Here is a 20,178-nt window from a genome sequence, read left to right on the forward strand (position 1 = left end):
GTCCCATTAGTGCTGGGATGACTTACATCATGGATGAGGAGAGCAGGATTTGAAAGGCTTAAGGATTTGCCTGAAGTTGTAAGGTCTATAATTCATAGAACTAGATCTAGCTATGACCAACCATCCTGGTTTGCCTGGAACTGAGAAGTTTCCCAGGACATGGAACATCCAGTTTGGGACAAAAGAGAACAACTGTTGACTTTATCAGAGCCCAGGCTTACTAAGTCCATTCCATGTTCTCGTCCTCATCTACCAGTACATAAAAATTTTTTTAGTAAGTGTGTTGTTTTAGATTATGGGGTTTTCCCAGGCATTCCCAATATACTCAATGTGTGCTGGGCTCAATTTGTAATAGAAGAAATAAAATCCCCCAGTCACAAATGAAAGAAAAAAAAAACAGTGTATCCTACATACTATTCTAGCAGATCTTATTGCCTAATAATTTTATTATCAATGCCTTCTAGTTTTATATATCTTATGCATTCTCCTAAAAATAGAATAAGCAGTCTCCTGAGAAAGCAACAATTCTCCTGTGAATTGTTGTTCACAATCGTGAACAACACGATTGTTCATGTTGACCATAGCATTAAGATTATATACTTTGTATTGAATCCCCCTCATATTTCCATTGTCCAGTTTCAGAGTCTTCTTCTATCTCCAAAGAGAATCACTTTATCTAACCATTTCCTAATGTCTTCTAATGTTCCATTAACAATTTCCTGCAATTTCTCAGAGTCTTTCTTAGAAGAAAATAAGAGTATCAAGAACTTGAACCCTGATGTCAGGGCATGGACTTAAGTCCCACATCACTTTCCTCCTGTTTGACTTGGAAAAAAATGCTGTTCTATACTGAAGATTCCTCATCTGTAAAATGCAAATAATCATAGAGCTACTTTATAGAGTGGCTCTAAGGATTCATTGGTTATACATCTGTAAGACTTAGAACATTTCCCAGCACAAAGTATATGCTTAATAAGTTTTGGCTAATATTTTCATATATGTTTCAATAATTTTTGTAGTCTAAGATTCTAGGTGATAACCCTAAGATTTTCAACAGTCAGACATAAACATGTCCTAGAAACATAGACACTGATTATTTTAAATAGATGATACCAACTTAATGTTACATTTTTTTAAGAAAATATGATTTTCTTCACAATATGTGATCTGACATTAGGGTGTGGATGCTTACTAGTATGTACAAAGATATTTAGGTCTAGAACTCAAGAGAGAGGTTTGGGCAATAGTTGATAGTTGTCTTGGAAATAGAAGAAAATGGCCTTCTAGCTCTAGTTTGTAGATCTAGAAGAGAAACGTTCCCAGAGAGGATCTCAGGAGCAAGCGAAGGAAATGGATTCTAAGAAAAGGAAGAGTCACCAGAGAGACAGAAGGAAAATAAGGAGAATAAATGCACTTATTCAGAAGGGAATGTTTAATTCAATAAGTCAAATAAGTTAAGGATTCAGGCTTTCCCTTTGAAGATCCCGACAATGTGGCGGCTCCCTGATCATCTTAAAAGAAAAGTAGGGTGTAGTGATGAAGGCCACAGTGAAGCTACAGTAGGTATAGGAGGTGAATTCAGGGGAAGGAAGTGAAAATCCCAATAGCTTCAACTTTGTCTAAAACTAGAAAGGAACACAATGTAAGAGTTAAATGAGAACTGGTGTTGAACAATTATGACCCAACTCCCCTTCACAAAATAGGTGGAAGGACGCTAAGGTAGGATTCTTCCCATCTTTGGGAGACCCCTGAGTGAGGGAAAGCCCAAAGCTGAGACTCAGAAGTGGAGTCAGAACAAAAGGAGAATACAAAGGGATAGTTGTCACCACACAGCATAAAAACAATGATTGCAACTTGGCATACAGCACTAGGGATCTAAGAGCAAAATAGTTGAAAGCATCTGGCTCCCTGCTCGGCAGGAAGTCTGCTTCTCCCTCTCTCTCTGCCCCTCCCCCTGGCTTGTGCAAGCTCTCCCTCTCAAATAAATAAATCAATCTTTAAAAAGAAATGCCTATGTGGGTTAAAGTAATTATACTTGACTAATTCCACTTGCCTGACATGGATGTTTATTGGACTAAGTGTTCTTCTGATAAATGCTTATTGGAGTGGGGAGTCTTGTGTGTTATTATTCCTTAATTCCTATTAAATTATAATTTGGGGGATCAAATGCATATTTGCTGATGTGAAGAAAAATATTCTTAAGAGAAGCAAAATGTACAAATGGATATATTTTTGTAATCTTTTTTCCTGTATTAATTTATTGACAAATGTTATTTACATGTTTATTCATTTCTGGAGCCCTAATTTATTTGAGAAGGAGAGAGTGCACAAGCCGGGGGGAGGGGCAGAGAAAGAGGGAGAGGCCAACTGTTGTGTTCAGTCCTGAGAGCCAATGATTAAACCAAACAAAAACAAACTTGTCTAAAGGAAAGCAGAATAAAGTTCTAGAATATCACAAAGAGTTTAAAGAAGCATATGGCAAAGCGTTGCAAACAGGGAGACACTTTTGCTTAAAGAAAGGAGGATTTCAGGAAAAGAAATAGCTAAGGTAAAAGGGACAGCCCAGAAGCCTTCTTCAAATAATCTGAAGACTATCGTGAGAAAAGGTTTCAAATTATGGCAAGACATTTTAATTCTGGCATGCTTTTTGGCTTTTGGTTGTTTATAATGCCCTACTACCTGCTAAGAAGGGTGGATGCTGGTACCTTGTGGGTCCTTTGTTTGCCAAACATCAGAAGGTTGTGGGAAAGAAAGAAAGGGCTAAACTCATTAGAAAGATGAGAGAGATGCAATGATCTTGAGAGGGATATGCTTGGAGAACAGAATCCAGAGAAATCTGGAGACTGATCTGGAACAGGGAACCAAAAAAAAAAAAAAAAAAAAAAAAAAAAAAGACGACCCAGTGTATGCCTGCCAAAGAGAAACTTTGAAGACTACATACCCACTATGGCTAAAAAATAGTGCAAGTTCCCTTGTAATGACATACAATCGCCTACCACATTACTCTTTACCCTCTGAAACCATTTCAGAGTCAATAATTTTTAAATATGTCTGGTTTTAGTTCCCTTTGTCTTCAAACAGCAGGATGCTTATATTTTAACTACCATATATATTATCTGTTGATTTATTAACTTTAAAAATTATTCTTAGAACTGTATTTAATATGCTTAAAACTCTTCATCTTTTCCCTTTTCTCCCACATAGTTCAATATCATTAGATCACTTTTTTTAGTTTGTAATAAAATATTTAAGCCTTTTTATGAGCTATAGTCACATCCTTACCCTCCTCCCTTCCTGCCTCTCTTCTTTTACCTACCTCCACATTTGACATTATCAAAGATGAAAACATTTATATTTTACTCTGTAATCATAATTAAGTAATCCTTAGTCTACAGGGGATTACAAAATTGAAAAGCAGTAGTAAACAGCATTTGCAAACTGTGGTTTCTGAAGTAAACAACATTCCTTCATGTTCTCAAAGCTCACAGTTTCAGTGCCACCCTAAGACACTACACAAAGGAGTCTCATTCTTAGACTCACTCCAAGAGCCCAATCATGTGGCATTTCAATTTCCAAGATAGAGTGGTTGTTGTTTGCAAGGTTTATGGGACGGGTGTTCCACCTGGAATTTCAGACTGCTCTGTGTCTAAAGAAAAACAGCACTGAACAGAGACAGGCAAGGAAAACTTTATTCGAGACTGTTACAACAGAGATTGAACTCAAGTCCACAGAAACAAAAGATGGGATGACTTTTAAGATATGGGGTAAACTAGTGCAAAAGTACTAGAAGACATGGAGATTTGGTCTATCTGATTAAATCATTTGTGTTTGCTAATTGTTACTTACCAAAGTTAGGTTCCCATTCTCCCAGTTCCCATAGAAGCTGGATCACTGCAATGCTGTCAACACAAGGACTCTGGCAATAAACATCTATAATAGGACTGGAAAACCAGCACTTGGTAATGCACCATGCTCATAAACTCCTTGCATCTTATCCATTCTCCACTGATACTCTGTAAAGTTTTGCAAGTTCCAGCTTGTTTCCCGGAGCTAAAAGAAGCCAAGTAAACGGCCCAAGGCTACTCTCCAGCCACAGTGGTACTGATGAGAAGAAAAAACTCTAGTAACAGTAAACATTACAGGCAACTGAGTCAGGGTTAGTTGACTGGTACACCTCTCTCCAAGTGGTGAGCCGCTGCTTAACTCAGCATTTCTGAGCATTGTTTCTAAGGAAGGAGGCAATCACTATCTCCTAATGAGTGACTCTTCCACTCTCTCAGCCGTATCTTTCAAACTTCTCATCCTAATTCTACGTTAATGTCAAATGCCACTTCTTCCACATAAAGATTTCTAGTCCCCAGGCAGAACAAGTCCCATGTTTCTCTGCTCTCCCATGAAAATATGCTGTGCAGATGTTTCCTAATCCATTAAGGTAGAGATGTTAAAAACCTCGCTCCCAGGGAAGGTAACATATTAGAAGGCTTCTGGCATGGTCCCTGGCATGTTCCTTCTTTCCAGCAGTCTGGGACTCCAGCTGCAATGCTATCTCTACTCACATGTGGCTCTGACATGCCTAGACTGTGACCTTTTTGAGGGCAGTACTCTATTTTGTTAATTGTTAACAACTCCAAGGACAGAGGACAACAAATGTCCTGAGCTGAGTAGAGGTTTAATGTAATCCATTTGCTTTTCTATTAAAATCCACCTGAAATAAGACTAAATTGAACAGAGGAGGCACAGGAGGAAAAAGTTCTTTCTGAAGTATTTTAAATTATTTTACAGCGGTGGAGTAACCTTAAGAGGCCAAAAAGAAAAAAGAAAAAAAAAATGGCACAAATTGTTTTGGAAGGGGCATCAGGGAAAAAAAATCACAATGGTGTGAAATACAAATATCATCAATTCTTGCAAATTCCCTTGACTTCTCTTTAAGGCACAGTATTTTTTGGACAGAAATAATGGAAGATCCATCTCCAGGAGACAGGACTGTGAAGAACACACGTGCATTTATGAGCACCTAGATTTCCTGCTACAGGTCCTGGTGTCATCTTACAGCCAAGTGCAACTTGGAATGTATAATAGAGGAAGAAGTTGGAGTTGCCCGGAAGGAAAGCTCAGACCCAGATACTAGAGTACATTCTCCTGCACCATAAAGACGATTCTAGGATTCCCTATGTGAATGGACTAAACCCCAGTCCTGCTCTCATTCCTTTATCCGGTAACCTGTTAGAAGAGAAAGGCAACTATACGCACTGATTGCCATTTTGGAGTCAAGACATGGCTCTCAGCACTTTGCCTGTATTTACCTATTTTTGTCTCATGAAAGTATCAGGTTTCCATTTTACAGAGTAAAATGAGGCCCAGTGGAATTATATCACTTGTAGTAAACAACGAAGCATTCAAACCCAGACCTTGCTCCTCTCAAAGCCTTGTTCCTTTTGCTATCTGCCACTGACTGCCAATAATGGAGTCCAGCTTTCCTAGTGGAATCCTAGGAAAGTAACAAAAGTGGCTTCTGGCTATCACTTCTAGGACCCAAAGACAGTGACACTTTCCTAAGGCATCCAAGCTTAGTTGGATTCATGCCCTGCTCATTTGTTGACATCCGTACTCTTTGATGGAGCACATTCATTACATCTAGTCAGTCTGATCATGAACTCTTTGTCAAAATTTCAGCTTTTAGTGGAATTAGAGACACGACAGTGATGCTCCCCTGTCTGTATTATTCTGTGTTCATTAATTTACTTATGTACCACTCCAGGAAGTGCCAGTATTAATATTCTGACCCGGCAAAAGGCAAAAATGATTAACACTCGCATGTGAAATGAACGATGCAAAATTTCAACTATAATTAGAACACAGACTGAGATCAAAAGCCAGTCTCCCATTTGCCCTTTCAAATAGTGTTATTTTGCAGGGAAGGTTAAGAATGAAAGTCAAGTCAGATCAAGAGTGGTTCCATTCTGTGAATCCTCAAAGACTTAATGGGCTGTTAGTCTGGTACCTTAAAAAGTGTGAAGTGCTGTGTGCCCAGCTACAGGGTTCCAATGTCTAGATTATACTCAAGCAGTGTTTATTTATACATACTAAGTCAAATAGAGGACTGTGGTCATTTTCAGTATAATTCAGGCTGAGTGTCTCCTACGTGAACACTTAACTAGTCATCACTAAGTGGAGAATCTTGTTTGAACCACACAGCTAATGGCTTCAATTCTCCATTTTAGATTTTCCAGATAGAGCTTTAAGAGGCCAAAGCCTTGCTAATCAGTGCAATAAATCAATATGCTCTTTAGCCTCTTAAAGCTTCCTTCTGGTCCCTCACAAGATGGAAGTGGACTAACATGCTTTGTAGAATGGTCTTGTTTTTTGGTCCATACACTGGATCCATACATTTCTGGGTAAGAGACGGGTTTATGAAGAATTGTAGCAACCTATGAAACTCTCCCTATGTCTCACTACCCCTCTTAATACTCTCTTGAATTCTAACAAAACGAGTGATTTTAAAACAGGCAGCATAAGATTACATTCCATCCCCCCCCCAATAGTCCACTTTATATCTCCTCCAAATGATATCTGAATTATGTACATAATAAATATTCTTGATAATTTGATGAAATATATTTGTGACATGGCCTATATTTGATATTTAGAAGACAAAAGGCAAAGTTCTTTCTTTCAGGTTATTGGAGAGCTAAAACAGTCAGTAAATAGCTATGATCTTCAAAAGAAAAAAAAAAACTTAGACAAATTGTAGAAAAAAAGATATGCCACTATAAGAATATCTCTTAAATCCTTTAGCAACTGAGAAGATCACATTCAAGGGCAGGTATTCAAAATATTATATCAAAATGATTGACTTTCCTAATCCTGTTTTTCCAGGGATGCCATTCTTTGTGTGCCTAATTAGAAGAAAATTCAAGATTTATAACCTCTTATACTTGTATGGCACTCTTCAGTTTATAAAGGACTTTAACACATATTACATCATTTTACTTTCTAAATAACCCTCTGATATGGATAATAATGTCCACATTTTTTTTACTTTCATTTAAAAATTTTTTAATAAACATATAATGTATTTTTATCCCCAGGGGTACAGGTCTGTGAATCGCCAGGTTTACACATTCCACAGCACTCATCATAGCACACACCCTCCCCAAGGTCCATATCTCCACCACCCTCTCCCCAGCAACCCTCAGTCTGTTTTTTGATTGAGTCTTTTATGGTTTGTCACCCTCCTGATCCCATCTTTTTTCATTTTTTTCTTTTCCTACCCCCTAAACCTCCCACATTGCATCAACACTTCCTCATATCAGGGAGATCATATGAGAGTTGTCTTTCTCCGATTGACTTATTTATTTCGCTGAGCATAATACCCTCTAGTTCCATCCATGTTGACGCAAATGGCAAGATTTCAATTCTTTTGATGGCTGCATAGTATTCCATTGTATATATATACCTCCTCTTCTTTATCCATTCATCTGTTGATAGACATCTAGGTTCTTTCCATAGTTTGGCTATTGTGGACATCGCTGCTAAAAACATCCAGGTGCATGTGCCCTTCAGAGCACCACATTTCTATCTTTAGGATATATACCCAGTCGCTGGGTCATAGGATAGCTCTATTTTCAGTTTTTTGAGGAACCACCACACTGTTTTCCAGAGTGGTTGCACCAGCTTGCACTCCCACCAACAGTGTAGAAGGGTTCCTCTCTTTCCGCAAACTTGCCAGCATCTGTCATTTCTTGACTTGTTAATTTTAGCCATTCTGACTGGTGTGAGGTGGTATCTCACTTTGGTTTTGATTTGTATTTCCCTGATGCCGAGGTATGTGGATCATTTTTCCATGTGTCTCTTGGCCATCTGGATGTCTTCTTTGCAGAAATGTCTGTTCATGTCCTCTGCCCATTTCTTTTTTTTTCTTTTTTTTTTAATTTTTTATTTTTTATAAACATATATTTTTATCCCCAGGGGTACAGGTCTGTGAATCACCAAGTTTACACACTTCACAGCACTCACCAAAGCACATACCCTCCCCAATGTCGATTTCTTGATTGGATTATTTTTCTTTGGGTGTTGAGTTTGATAAACTCTTTATAGATTTTGGATACTAGCCCTTTATCTGATATGTCGTTTGCAAATATCTTCTCCCATTCTGTCAGTTGTCTTTTGGTTTTGTTCACTGTTTCCTTGCTGTGCAAAAGCTTTTGATCTTGATGAAATCCCAATAGTTCATTTTTGCCCTTGCTTCCCTTGCCTTTGGCGATATTCCTAGGAAGATGTTGCTGCGGTTGAGGTCGAAGAGGTTGCTGCCTGTGTTCTCCTCAAGGATTTTGATGGATTCCTTTCTCACTTTGAGGTCCTTCATCCATTTTGAATCTATTTTCATGTGTGGTATAAGAAAATGGTCCAATTTCATTTTTCTGCATGTGGCTGTCCAATTTTCCAAGCACCATTTGTTGAAGAGGCTGTCTTTTTTCCATTGGACATTCTTTCCTGCTTTGTTGAAGACTAGTTGACCATAATGTGGAGGGTCTATTTCTGGACTCTCTATTCTGTTCCACTGATCTATGCATCTGTTTTTGTGCCAGTACCATGCTGTCTTGATGATAAAAGCTTTGTAATAGAGCTTGAAGTCTGGAATTGTGATGCCAGCAACTTTGACTTTCTTTTTCAATATTCCTTTGGCCATTCGAGGTCTTTTCTGGTTCCATATATACTTTAGGATTATTTGTTCTATTTCTTTGAAAAAAATGTATGGGATTTTGATAGGGATTGCATTAAATGTGTAGATTGCTTTAGGGAGCATAGACATTTTCACAAAATTTGTTCTTCCAATCCATGAGCGTGGAACATTATTCCATTTCTTTGTGTCTTCCTCAATTTCTTTCATGAGTACTTTGTAGTTTTCTGAGTATAGATTCTTTGCCTCTTTGGTTAGGTTTATTCCTGGGTATCTTATGGTTTTGGGTGCAACTGTAAATGAGATTGACTCCTTAATTTCTCTTTCTTCTGTCTTGTTGTTAGTGTACAGAAATGGAACTGATTTCTGTGCATTGACTTTATATCCTGACACTTGACCGAATTCCTGTACAAATTCTAGCAGTTTTGGAGTGGAGCCTTTTAGGTTTTCCATATATAGTATCATATCATCTGCAAAGAGTGATAGTTTGACTTCTTCTTTGCCGATTTGGATGCCTTTAATTTCTTTTTGTTTTCTGATTGCTGAGGCAAGACTTCTAGTACTATGTTGAATAGCAGTGGTGATAACAGACATCGCTGCCATGTTCCTGACCTTAGTGGAAAAGCTTTCAGTTTTTCTCCATTGAGAATGATATTGGCAGTGGGTTTTTCATAGATGGCTTTGATAACATTGAGGTATGTGCCCTCTATCTCTACACTTTGAAGAATTTTAATCAGGAAGGGATGCTTCAATTTGTCAAATGCTTTTTCAGCATCTATTGAGAGTATCATATGGTTCTTGTTCTTTCTTTTATTAACGTATTGTATCCCGTTGATAGATTTGCGAATGTGGAACCAACCCTGTAGCCCGGGAATAAATCCCACTTGGTCGTGGTGAATAATCCTTTTAATATATTGTTGGATCCTATTGGCCAGAATTTTGGTGAGAATTTTTGCATCTGTGTTCATCAAGGACATTGGTCTGTAATTCTCTTTTTTGATGGGATCCTTGTCTGGTTTGGGGATCAAGGCGATACTGGCCTTATTAAAATGAGTTTGGAAGTTTTCCTTCCATTTCTATTTTTTTGGGACAGGTTCAGGAGAATAGGAATTAATTCTTCTTTAAATGTTTGGTAGAATTCCCCTGGGAAGCCATGTGGCCCTGGACTTTTGTTTATTTGGAGATTTTTGATGACTGTTTCAATCTCCTCACTGGTTATGGGTCTGTTCAGGTTTTCTATTCTTCCTGATTCAGTTGTGGTAGTTTATATGTCTCTAGAAATGTATCCCTTTCTTCCACATTGTCAAATTTGTTGGCATAGAGTTGCTCATAGTATGTTCTCATAATTGTTTGTATTTCTTTGGTGATGGTTGTGATCTCTCCTCTTTCATTCATGATTTTATTTATTTTGTTCCTTTCTCTTTTCTTTTTGATAAGTCTGGCCGGGGGGTTATCAATCTTATTAATTCTTTCAAAGAACCAGCTCCTAGTTTTGTTGATTTGTTCTATTGTTTTTTTGGTTTCTATTTCATTGATTTCTGCTTTGATCTTTATGATTTCTTTTCTCCTACTGGGTTTAGGCTTTCTTTGTTGTTCTTTCTCCAGCTCCTTTAGGTATAGGGTTATGTTATGTATTTGAGACCTTTCTTATTTCTTGAGAAAGGCTAGAAACGCTATATATTTTCCTCTCAGGACTGCCTTCGTTGTGTCCCACAGATTTTGAACCATTGTGTTTTCATTATCATTAGTTTCCATGACCTTTTTAAATTCTTTTTTAATTTCCTGGTTGACCCTTCATTTTTTAGAAGGATGCTGTTTAGTCTCCATGTATTTTGGTTCTTTACAAATTTCCTCTTTTGATTGAGTTCTAGCTTCAGAGCATTGGGGTCTGAAAATATGCAGGGAATGATCCCAATCTTTTGATACTGTTTGATACCTGATTTATGACCCAGGATGTGGTCTATTCTGGAGAATGTTCCATGTGCACTAGAGAAGAATGTGTATTCTGTTGCTTTGGGATGAAATGTTCTGAATATATCTTTGATGTCCATCTGGTCCAGTGTGTCATTTAAGGCCTTTATTTCCTTGGTGACTTTTTGCTTAGATGATCTGTCCATTTTAGTGAGGGGAGTGTTAAAGTCCTCTACTATTAGTGTATTATCGTCAATGTATTTGATTTTGTTATTAATTGGTTTATATAGTTGGCTGCTTCCATGTTAGGGACATAGATATTTAAAATTGTTAGATCTTCTTGTTGGACAGACCCTTTGAGTATGATATAGTGTCCTTCCTCATCTCTTATTATAGTCTTTGGCTTAAAATCTAATTGATCTGATATAAGGATTGCCACTCCTGCTTTCTTCTGATGTCCATTAGCATGGTAAATTGTTTTCCACCCCCTTACTTTATATCTGGAGGTGTCTTTGGGTCTAAAATGAGCTTCTTGTAGGCAGCATATTGATGGGGTTTGTTTTTTTATCCATTCTGATACCCTGTGTCTTTTGATTGGGGCATTTAGCCCATTAACATTCAGGGTAACTATTGAGAGATATGAATTTAGTGCCATTGTATTGCCTGTAAGGTGACTGTTACTGTATATTGTCTCTGTTCCTTTCTGATCTACTACTTTTAGGCTCTCTCTTTGCTTAGAGGACCCCTTTCAATATTTCCTGTAGAGCTGGTTTGCTGTTTGCAAATTCTTTCAGTTTTTGTTTGTCCTTGGAAGCTTTTTATCTCTCCTTCTATTTTCAATGATAGTCTAGCTGGATATAGTATTCTTGGCTGCATGTTTTTCTCATTTAGTGCTCTGAATATATCATGCCAGTTCTTTCTGGCCTGCCAGGTCTCTGTGGATAATTCTGCTGCCAATCTAATGTTTTTACCCTTGTATGTTATAGACTTCTTTTCCCAGGCTGCTTTCAGGATTTTTTCTTTGTTGCTAAGACTCGTAAATTTTACTATCAGGTGACAGGGTGTGGACCTATTTTTATTGATTTTGAGGGGCATTCTTTGCATCTCCTGTATTTTTATGTTTGTTCCCTTTGCCATATTAGGGAAATTCTCTACAATAATTCTCTCCAATATACCTTCTGCTCCCCTCTCTCTTTCTTCTTCTGGAATCCCAATTATTCTAATATTGTGTTGTCTTATGGTGTCACTTATCTCTCGAATTCTCTCCTCATGGTCCAGTATTTGTTTGTCTCTCTTTTGCTCAGCTTCTTTATTCTCTGTCATTTGGTCTTCTATGTCACTAATTCTTTCTTCTGCCTCATTTATCCTAGCAGTAAGAGCTTCCATTTTTTATTGCAACTCACTAATAGGTTTTTTTTTTTCAACTTGGTTAGATTTTAGTTCTTTTATTTCTCCAGAAAGGGCTTTTACCTCTCGGGAGAGGGTTTCTCTAATATATTCTATGCCTTTTTCGAGCTTGGTTAGAACCTTGAGAATCATCATTCTGAACTCTAGAACTGTCATATTACCAATGTCCATATTGATTAGGTCCCCAGCCTTCAGTACTGCCTCTTGATCTTTTTTTTGTGGTGAGTTTTTTCCACCATGTCATTTTGTCCAGATACGATTTGCTTTCTCCTCCTCTGGAATTCCACTCTTCTCCTTCATGAGTGAAGTTGGTCTTGGCTGGGTTTCTTGTTGATCCTCTGGGGGAGACACCTGTTGTAGTGATTCTCAAGTGTCTTTGCCCCAGGTGGAATTGCACCACCCTTACCAGGGGCCAGGCTAAGTAATCCGTTCGGATTTGCTTTTGGGAGCTTTTGTTCCCTGAGCACTTTCCGTAGAGTTCCAGAGTACGGGAATGAAAATGGCAGCCTCCCAATCTCAGGCCTGGAGGAGCCGAGAGCTTTGGGTCCCGCTCCTCAGTGCACCCTCAGAGAAATGCACCCAACTGCCCCCATCTCCCTGGCCTCTGGTCACACTTGGAGAAAAGCGCTCAATGGATCGCACTTGGAGAAAAGCACTCAGTCGCTTCCATCTCCCTGGCCTCCAGCTGCATGCTTGGAGAAAAGTGTTAAGCCACTCCGTCTCCCTGGCCACCAGCCACGCTCCAAGCTCACCCAGCCTGTGCCCGGTTCAAGGTAACACAGAATTGAGAGCTCACTCCTCAGCTTTGTCACTGTAGCCAGCTTCCCCACTCTAATACCTGCAAGCTCTGTGACACTCAGATACCCCCAGTCCTTCTGTGACCCTGTGGGACCTGGGGTTATGCTGACCCCATGTGGGCTTCCCCCTGGTTTAGCCTCTGGAGCAATGTCCCTCAGTGGAGCAGACTTTTAAAAGTCTTGATTTTGTGCTCCGTTGCTCCGCCACTTGCTGGGAGCCGGCCCCTCCCCCCTCAATCTATCTTCCCTTCGCTTTGGATTTACTTCTCCTACCTTTCAGAAAGTAATCGATTTTCTGTTTCTAGAATTGTTGCTCTTCTTCTCTTCGATTTTCCATTGGATTTGTAGGTGTTTGCCATGGTTAGATAAGCTATCTAGCTGATCTCCTGCTACCTAATATCATCTCAGCCTGCTACTTCTCCGCCATCTTAACTCCTCCTCCAATGTCCACATTTTTATAAAAGAGGAGAAAAGGGGACTCAGAAAGGATAAATTATTTGTCTAAAATCACAAGATTAGGTAAGGGCAGACTGGAACCCAAGCACTTACTTCCTAATTCCACATTCTGTGCTGCCTCTCTTGGCCCTGCCAGTGCCCTCCCCATGAAATGCTGGCAAAGATGGAACTATCAGAGTTGATCCTTTCACACTGGGCTTTCCCACTCCCAGCCCTTCAAAGTTGGTACTTCAAGATTCTGAAACTTGGTACACTCCATAAGAAATTAACAAGATTATGTTTCATCGCCGAAAATCAATTTCTTTTCTCATTCCCTCTGCAATCCATAAGGTGTAAGTAACCTGAAGATGTTTCCTACTATAAGCAATCTGAAAGACATATGAGTGATGAGTAGGACCCTGGACAGCAATCGACGGCCACTTCCATTCTATATGCCTTGGGTTTTTTTCCACAAATGCAACAGAAGTTTGCTTTTGCCTTATTTGTCTATTTCGTTATGTAACTGACCTTAAGCGACTGAATAACAGTCAAGACTGTGATTCAGTGCACTGTTATTTCCTACTTAGTATTATCAGAAGCTATTGGAGAAAACACTCTCGGTGCTGTCTAAAAAGGAATCTTTTAATATTCTGTTTAAAGATCTTGTGCTTTCCTGTGAAAAGGAATAAAAGATAAAATTGTCACACATAAGATTACAAAATCATAGTTATTGGTTTTTAAGAAAAACATTCATTCCCCCCCAATTTTTTTTTCCCTCTGGTGGAAAGCTAAGGAAAAATGATATAATGAAACATGCACAACAGATGTGTCACAGGTAACATCACCTGAGACATCAGCATGGACACTTACAGTTACTTCCTTAAAATTCTTACCCAAAGTAATATGAAAAGAGATCATTTAGTTGTATTCATAAATACCACTATGGCGTACATGTGAAATAATCTTGCAGATTTTCTCCCTAAAAATTCTGTAGCAGTACATGTGAAAATATATTGATAACTAAAAGAAATGTATTTCCTTAGTAACCACACAGAACCATTAAAAGTTGTCAGTTATGCTTCACGAGAAAGACTGTGCAGCATCCAAAAGATACTGCTAATAAAACCAAACAAACAACAACAGGGAAAAAAACACTAAACAAAGCAAGTTTGCCAATGTTCTTTCATTTGCTTTGATCCTTTGATGGATACATGCTGTGTCTTTAGGCAAAGTTACAGTCGCAATGATTTTCCTCTTTCCCTAAAATTTATCTGTTTACCTAGGGCAAGCAACTGTTCCATTGTCCCTACTCCATGGACAATGTATCCTGAACTTCTAACCACTTGCCAAGACATTCCTTTTCCACCTTTGAGGCTTCCTCAGTTCTTTCCTCTTATTTATCAAGTCCAATCTGTGAGAATTTGTTTTATATGAATTTTTTGTTATTATCATTGATGCAATCAACATCATCCCTAAAAGAAAATTTCTTCCTTTTTGTATCACCATCTCCTGCTCCACCCTATCCACAGCATAGTCCTCTTATGCATTACAGAGCTAGAGGATAGCAGCATTTCAGCCACAAATTTTTTTTAATTAAATTTATTTATTTTCAGCATAACAGTATTCATTATTTTTTTACCCCGCCCAGTGCTCCATGCAATCCATGCCCTCAATAATACCCACCACCTGGTACCACAACCTCCCACCCCCGCAACTTCAAACCCCTCAGATTGTTTTTCAGAGTCCATAGTCTCTCATGATTCACCTCTCCAAATTTGATATACTCCACGAATGTTAAGAATTAGCACCTAAACTACTATAGACAAGCCATTGTCTGCCAGAAGAACACTCTGAAGTTGAGAGGGAGCCCTACTTTGTACTTTTGAGAGATTAACTTGAAGTTTTCTACCAAGTCAGAAGCTCTGCAAACATCTACTTTCCTTTTCAACATAAAGATCTAGGTCTCCATAGAGTAGGCAACCAGCTCTATTTTGAAACCTGGGCCCTACTTTCATCTTCGGGCAACTCACTTCTAAACTTGTAGATATACTGGAAGAAGGTTCAGAGGAGAACAATAAGAATGATTCATAGCTTGGATGAAATCATTAGTTAAAGGAGGTTACAGGATTTTTTCAGATACACAAATTGTTCTAGCCAAGTGTAAGTGAATTTCATGGTCACTTATGAGTGAAAATGTGAGACAGGCATAAGAACATCTTTGCTGGGTTAAAAGGAAAAAGCCAAAGACAGGACTTTTCTTTATCAAAAAGAAAAATTCAAGCTTTCTTGGTGCCCAAATTTGATATATTGGGACTTCCATCTTTTTTGTCCAAAATAAAGAGAAGACTGTTAAATAAAAACAAAACAAAAATAAAGTAGAGTATACTAATATGTCAAGCCCCCAAACAAGATTCAAATATAGAACTTAAACAGGCTTCCAAATAGTCACAGACATAAGAATAAATTTCTAAGAATGTAGTGGGCTAAAAGGGGGGAACAGCAAAAATATCTTAAGATATAAATAACCCAAATAAAATGATGTGATGTCTGAAATTTAAAATATACAAAAGTGAGGGAAAGGGAGGTAAAACAAAATTGGCCAGGAGTTGACAATTGATTAAACTGGGTGACATATACCTATGTTTCATTATAAGGTACTCCTTTCCGTACTTTCAAGTTTACTGGAAAATGCCTAATAAGTAAAACAATATATAGACTAATTTGATACATTTCTAAAGAAAGCAAGACTGAGATCTGCATTTAAGAAGAAGACTGATCAAAAGGAAGAATCAAAATGGTTACAATGGCCTTTAATACTAAAACAGTGCCTGAACCCAATCCAGATACAGTACCCATGTGCTAACTGAAAACTAAAAATTAATTTTATCACTCTACCTTAGTTGCCTAAGATTGTTCCTGGCTGTATAATGAGTGTCAACTTGATAGTTTCATCTATCAAAATATAATTTCAGTTATCTTCCTGTTTTCGGAGAATATTTGTGATATAAAATTGTCTTAAGTGGATTAAGTTCTGAGTTCAACCTTCAAACTTTGAGAGACCAAATATTCTATTTGTTTGTTGGAAGACCTTTCTCCACAAGTCTTCCAGGCTTCTAGGTCTTGCAAGCCAGACTTGTATTCTGAACTTCTAACCATTTGCCAAGACAGTCCTTTCTCACCATTCAGACTTCCTCAGTTCTTTCTTCTCATTTAACAAGTCCAATCTTTGAGAAATTTATTTTACACAGTTTTGTTTTGCACAGACTATCCTCTGTTTTTGTTTCATTTTGATCATTTGTTTTAAGACTATCTTTTCAAGGATGTTTGTGCAGGAATGGCCTTGAAAGATAGAAGAAATTTCTCCCTCTGGAGCCAAGGGCAAACAGGCTTACTTCTCATTACTAAAGTTTGGGGTTCCTTAGGCTCAGGGTTCTAACAAAGCTTGTGAGCACTGGGTCTCAGCAAATCACTTACTATGCCATGAATGATAAAATTCTTTATCTCTAACCCATGAGTCTTTTGTCATTCGCTGGCACCAACAAAACAGTAACAAGATAATCTAAGAGTTTGTTGGTAGAATAAAATCTCGGACCCTTCACAAAACTTGACCCTCCTAAATTGAAATGATAAATATACTGTGCCTGGCATGAAAGTGACCTATACTGAGATTGACTGCAAAGAAGACTCCAGATGAATTCATTCTGAAGGTCTCTTGTTAAAAAATTAGCAATGCCTGCCAAGCAAGCCAGCAGGTAGGCTGTATTATGTACACTATTAATGTCGACCTTGTGAAGTTACTTGTGTCAGTGCCAGTTACAGAGAAAGTACTCAGTAAATGATTACTAATAACTGAAATGCTTGTGAAGGTTCTAGAATCTAATACTAAATTTTAAAGTACCCATTCCTAAAGAGTCACATATAACTTTTAGCACTCAGTTTGGTTTTTAATTTTTTTTTAATAAGAATTTCTTCAAAAATTAAGTAGAAAAACAAGGAAAGCATTTTGCACTCTGTATGCAAAATATAAGTACTGGAATTCTTTAAAAGTTTCTCAACATGAAACAAAAATTCACAAATTTTCATTATTACTCAAAGAGAATTAGATTTAAAAAAACAAGTTATCATAAGTAATATAATATATAATTAATATTATATATAAATATATATAATATAATATAATATAATATTAAACACTAGCCAAAATTGAAATCTCATGTATGACATCAAAATGTTTGCAAAGTTCTCATGCATCTAAAATGCCCGAGTTTTCTTGGATTAAATAGACATGGTTTTTCCAAAATAATTCAGATAACATATTTAAGGTCAAATGAGGGAAGGTGTCCCAACAACACTGATAAATGAGATAGCTTTTATTATCCACAATGAATAATGTAACTCTTCTCAATGGGTTAATCGATAGATTTTTTTTTCATTTTTTAAAGGTTATTTATTTATTTGAGAAAGAGAAAGCATGAGAAGGGAGAGGTCAGAGGGAGAAACAGACTCCCTGCCAAGCAGGGAGCCTGATGTGGGATTCAATTCTGGAACTCTAGGATCAGGACCTGAGCTGAAGGCAGTTGCTTAACCAACTAAGCCACCTAGGTGCCCCTAATCAATAGATTTTACATGGGAAAAAAGTGGCTTGACTTGGATTTCTCTATCATTACACTTATTTGGCATGCATTCATTTAGGAGAATACCATAAAGATGTCACTGAGAAATGGAAAGGGGAAATCCTACTGTGCTCAATCTTACCATGAGAGTACAACATCTTTAATTAGTGATTTTTTTTTTTTTTTTAGTAAAGAATTTAGGTGGGTAAGCACACAAATAGGCTTGTGAACCTGCTGCTTCTAACAAAGGGGTGTATAAATATGGGGTTTTAATTCACTTTAGTGGATGCAGCTAGGACACCCTCCCACCTTCCAAAAAAAGAGAGAAGGCATTAGTGGCAATGGCCATTAAAAGTTTGACTGTCAATTTATTCTGTATTTAATATGCAGTTGTGATTCATTGCTTCAGAATTGTTCTAAACACATTTTTGCTTGATGGTATTTGATTTCAAGCATATAAAATAAATCCTGAGCAGAAATGCAGATTAAATAATTGTGGTTTGAGGTAGTTCCAGGATTCCAGCTTCAAGTAGGTCTATTTTTTACTAAAGTGAGCAAGATGATAGGAGTAATAGAAGGGGAGGGAAGATATTTATGAAATATTTAACATAAAATATTAAATTGAAGTAAATATGAAATATATATGTAAAGATGCCCAGCTTCAGGAAGATGCCTTCAAGTAAGATAATTTGAAATCTGTCAAAACAGAGATGGAATCTAAATCCCTGGTAATAAAATTATCTGGAGAATCAGAGGAAGAAGAATCTCTATACTGAGCCAATACTGCAGTCTGGTAGGAGGAGATAAGAAAACAGAAAACGGATGTCCAGTGAGCAAGTGGAAATTAAGGAGATGGTCCCAAAGATGGAGTAATCAATTTTGAAGCAAGTTATTGATGGAGTGGGCACAATAAGAACCTAAAGGATACTGAAAGACAGATCTATCTAGTAACCTTGGGGGGGGAAATTCCTCTATATGGAAGAACAAAGGATATTTAAGAATGGGGGGGAAGATGTGGATAAGGAGAGAACATGTGTAAACAACATTCTTGAGAATTTAGACAACAGAGAATGATGAGATAATAATTGAAGGGATATGGAGGGCCAATGCAGGGGTTTGTGTGACTGAAACAGAATAGAAACTGAATGTACAGGAAAGACAGGATATTCCCAAAGTATGAAAGTCCTTAGGATGATGAAAATGGAAGGAAGCCAGAGCTAATATGGTGGGTTTTCACCTGTAGGAGCAAAGGAGAGGTGGGTGAAGATGCTTTCACATACATAGATTTAAAGTTTAAAAATGGCAAGATGTGGATATATCTTAGTAAAAGTGATTGCTTCAGTGACATGTAAGACAAGGTATCAGATACAATGATGATTTGGGGCTAAATGGAAATTTTGAGAAGAGAGTTGAAATAAGAAATAGTCATTGCAGAAGGTAGAAGTTACCTTCTTAGAAAAACACAACAGATTTGTAATAACAGGATTATTCAGCATCTGCATCTAACATGGCCTTATAACGTACTATTTATCTTCACATGCATAGCATTTCTTCTTAATGAAACAAAGGATTCATTTAGATATGTTGGTTATTTATTGCAATGATAAGTTATAGTGTTATTCATAATTTTGGCAGCTCTCAACTATTTCATGTTCCCCTATGAATGTCAAGGATTCATTCACTAGTTTTAGGTTATTTTGAACTTGTCAGCCCAGAGAGATTTAGGAGTAATAACCAAATTAGGGTCAAGATTCCCTGAACGTCTGGTGCCAAAGAAATAGCTTCATTAAATCATGTAAGTTTAGGTCTCACCATCCACAAAACTAGGTAAATCATCACTCTGAGCCATGATAGTGCTATTGAGATTTTGCATTGGGATTTCTAAGGAAGCTGGAAAAGTAATAATTTGGTGATCACTGAGATTAGCTTTTTTGTACAACTTAAAGAGGTCTAGCCATGTTACTAGATGACATGCAAGGAACAAAGCAATATTAGGGCGAAAAAGAGATTGGCCAAGACTTCATGTCTGCTACAGCTCTCCTTAAGGGCTTCACAGTTAGAACCCCCTTCTCTTTTTGCAAAAGTTAACATGTTCTCAACATGTGACCCTGTTGGATGTTGTTGGCAACATCCAATGCTGTCCTATGTTGACAAGCCAACTGAACCACTGCAGCACTATGTCCTAGTGGCCTACAATGGGACTGGGCATTAAGCTTGGAGTAAAAATGATATAAGATGGCAACCTGTTGTAACAATAATGTACTTTTTTTTTTTAAGTTTTAAAAATTCACAATGGAAAGAATGACTCTGATATCAGCTACAGCAACATTTTTCT

Source organism: Mustela nivalis (assembly GCF_964662115.1).
Source record: "Mustela nivalis genome assembly, chromosome: 15".
NCBI classification, from domain to species: domain Eukaryota; kingdom Metazoa; phylum Chordata; class Mammalia; order Carnivora; family Mustelidae; genus Mustela; species Mustela nivalis.